We start from the raw sequence: 4,151 nt of genomic DNA on the forward strand, positions 1-4,151 counted from the left end.
CATACTATCTGGTAGTTCCTCTTTGCAATGTTAGCAGCTATTGTTGATGATCATTGTCTAGATCCACAATTTCTTCTTCTTTTTTTTTTTTTGAGGGGTCTTGCTCTGTCATGTAGGTTAGAGTGCAGTGGTGCAATCACAGCTGACTGCAGCCTTGACCTCCTGGGCTCAAGGGATCCTCCCACCCGAGCCTCCCAAACAGCTGGGACTACAGGCACATGCCCAAACCTGGCATATATATATATATATATATATATATATATATTTTTTTTTTTTTTTTTTTTGAGAGACGGGATCTTGTTGCATAGACAAGTCTATGTTACCCAGGGTGGTCTTGAACTTCTGGCCTCAAGCAATCTTCCCACCTTGGCCTCCGAAAGTGTTGGGATTACAGGGATGAGCCACTACACCTGGCCCATTATTTCATTAGACATTACAACATGGTGGCATACTGATTCTATGATTCTGTCTTTGGTAGTGGACATATGTCTCTAAAAGGTATCAATGTATCAACTATTTGGCTACCAAAAAGTATGGCTTGTACCAAAAAGGATAAATGCTTCTTTCCCTTTCTTTGACAGTTTTCAAAATGAGTTGGTTTTCCAATATCCTCCCATGGTGATAAATGAATTTTTCTTTTTCTATTTTTTTTTTTAAAGTGTTGTCAACTCATAGATTTGGATATATATGACATGTTTCAATCCATTAAAGTCATTATTCCTTTTTTTTTTTTTTTTTGAGAGGGGAGTCTTGCTCTGTTACCTAGGCTGGAGTCTAGTGGCACAATCTTGGCTCTTGCAACTTCCGCCTCCTGGGTTCAAGCGATTCTCCTGCCTCAGCCTCCCAAGTAGCTGGGATTACATGTGTGCGCCACCACACCCGGCTAATCTTTTATATTTTTGGTAGAGATGGGGTTTCACCATGTTGGCCAGGCTGGTCTCTAACTCCTGACCTCAAGTGATCTGCCCACCTTGGCCTCCCAAAGTGCTGGGATTACAGGCATGAGCCACTGCACCCGGCCTATAGTCATTATTATTATTATTATTATTATTGTTATTATTATTATTATTATTTTTGACAGGGAGTCTCGCTCTGTTGCCCAGGCTGGAATGCAGTGGCCCAATCTCGGCTTACTGCAAGCTCTGCCTCCCGGGTTCACGCCATTCTCCTGCCTCAGCCTCCCAAGTAGCTGGGACTACAGGCACCCGCCACCACACCCAGCTAATTTTTTTGTATTTTTAATAGAGATGGGGTTTCACTGTGTTAGCCAGGATGGTCTCCATCTCCTGACCTCGTGATCCACCTGCCTTGGCCTCCCAAAGTGCTGGGATTACAGGCATGAGCCACCGCATGTGGCCTATAGTCATTATTATTATTATTATTATTTTTGACACAGAGTCTCGCTCTGTCGCCCAGGCTGGAATGCAGTGGCCCGATCTCAGCTAACTGCAAGCTCTGCCTCCCGGGTTCATGCCATTATCCTGCCTCAGCCTCCCAAGTAGGTGGGACTACAGGTGCCCCACCACCACACTCAGCTAATTTTTTTGTATTTTTAGTAGAGACAGGGTTTCACTGTGTTAGCCAGGATGGTCTCCATGTCCTGATCTCGTGATCCACCTGCCTTGGCCTCCCAAAGTGCTGGGATTACAGGTGTGAGCCACCGTGCCTGGCCCATTATTGTTAATGATGCTCAAACTCTCCCCATTGGGATCCACTCCACGTTGTCTCCTGCATCCTTTTCAATGTGACCCTCACCTTCCTTGCTATCAAGGAAGCAAGGAATGACCAGATGTTCCAGGCTCATCTTGAATTTTTTTTGTTGCCTCAGACCTGGAATTGGTCATTTCTCCATGCCCTCGTTTCTAGTCGGAAGGGGCGTTTAGACACCATAACCTGGGTGCTGGGGTGTTCACTGCTACTGGATGGCTCATTATTTCTAAACTTTATGGTGGACAGAGCTAGCAAACACCTGCTTTACTTTGTAAGACAAAAATATAGCACGAATTCATACTGATGCTTCCAATTCCAATTTGGGGTTACAGGTTTTTCGCTTTGTCTCCGTGATCTTACCTGGGCATCTCCTTTCTTCCTTGATCATGTGACAAAGCCTGTTTGCAAAAGCAAAGCTGCCTACTGTGATTCTTATCAAGCTGGAAGCGTGTGAGAAAGCACTCAAGTTTTTTCCCTTGGATATGAACCTGAGCTCTCTGATGAGGTGGTTTAGAAGTGGCCCTGGGAGAAGCCCTCTTCTTGGTCACAAGATACTGCATTCTCCTGGCAGATGAACCAGCTGCTTCCAGCGTCCTCTGTGTGGGTCCTCACACCTAGCTGCTCTACATACTGGCTGCACAGTGGCATCACATGGGGAAGTAGAAAAACCTCTGATGCCTGTCCCCACCCAGCTTAATCATCACAGTGAAGTCAGATTATCTGGGCCTGGGACCCTACTATCTTTTTTTTTTTTTAAAGAATTGCAGGGGCTGGGCGTGGCGGCTCACGCCTGTAATCCCAGCACTTTGGGAGGCCGAGGTGGGCGGATCATGAGGTCAGGAGATCGAGACTGTTCTGGCTAACATGGTGAAATCCTGTCTCTACTAAAAATACAAAAAATTAGCTGGGCATGGTGGCGGGCACCTGTAGTCCCAGCTACTCGGGAGGCTGAGGCAGGAGAATGACGTGAACCCAGGATGTGGAGCTTGCAGTGAGCTGAGATTGCGCTACTGCACTCCAGCCTGGGAGACAGCGACGCTCCGTCTCAAAAAAAAAAAAAAAAAAAAAAAGAATTGCAGGTAGGCTGGGTGCGGTGGCTCACGCCTATAATCCCAACACTTTGGGAGGTTGAGGAGGGTGGGTCACCTGACGTCAGGAGTTCAAGACCAGCCTGGCCAACATGGTGAAACCCCATCTCTACTAAAGATACAAAAATTAGCTGGGCGTTGTGACGTGTGCCTATAATCCCAGCTACTTGGAAGGCTGAGACAGGAGAATTGCTTGAACCTGGGAGGTGGAGGTTGCAGTGAGCCAAGATCACACCACTGCACTCCAGCCTGGGTGACAGAGCGAGACGCCATCTCAAAAAAAAAAAAAAAAGAATTGCAGGTAATTCTAATGTGTAGCCAGGGGTTAGAATCACTGCTCTCTTTCTTGCTTCTCAGCAGAGGGAAGAAAAAGAAGCAACAAGGCTGGCAGATGAACTCTGCCTTCAAAGCCCATTAGCTTCGGCTTGAATTCTGGCACTGCCAGGTTCTAGCTATGAAATGTGAACCTGGCTGGGCATGGTGGCTTATGCCTGTAATCCCAACACTTTAAGATGCTGAGGCAGGTGGATCCCCTGAGGTCAGGAGTTCGAGACCAGCCTGGCCAGTGAAACCCCATCTCTATTAAAAATACAAAAATTAGCTGGGCATGGTGGCATGCACCTGTAGTCCCAGCTACTCAGGAGGCTGGGGAAGGAGAATCACTTGAACCCAGGAGGTGGAGGTTGCAGTGAGCTGAGATTGCACCACTGCACTCCAACCTGGACAATAGAGCGAGACTCCATCTCAAAAAACAAAACAAAACAAAAAGGGAAATCTGAGTCAGTGCTGATCAATAGCACTTGTGCAACCTTCAAATGGTCTATATCTGCACTGTCCAGTGTGGTAGCCGTCAGCCACACAGGGCTGCTGGGCACTTGAACTCATTGTTAGTGCAACCTAGGGAGTAAATGTTAAAATTTCTTTAATTTTAACTAATTTACACATCAATAGCCACAAAGAGCCATCGCAGCTACTGTCTTGGACAGCACCACTCTAGAAAATGACCGAACGTCTCGTGGCTTCACATCCGTAAAACAGGGAATAATAGGGGTTATTTCACGGGATATTGTCAGGATTAGTGTCAGGATTAGATATAATGTATATAAAGTTCCTGGTTCCCACAAAACACTCAATAAAATGCTGCTTGTTTATTAACATCAGCCTAATACTCAAAAAAAATTGCCTGGAAAACAAATGTTCAGAAGCACCCTACCACAGAGGCTAAAAATTCAGAGCCAGAAACTCAGAAAATATTCCTTAATTGTAGAAGTTCAATTGCAGCAGGAGGTTATCAGTTACAAGGGCTGTATTTCATTACAGATCCAGCCGCAGCTCAATAAATTAAGCAATCAC

This window comes from Nomascus leucogenys, chromosome 18 (genome assembly GCF_006542625.1).
Source record: "Nomascus leucogenys isolate Asia chromosome 18, Asia_NLE_v1, whole genome shotgun sequence".
In the NCBI taxonomy this organism is placed as follows: domain Eukaryota; kingdom Metazoa; phylum Chordata; class Mammalia; order Primates; family Hylobatidae; genus Nomascus; species Nomascus leucogenys.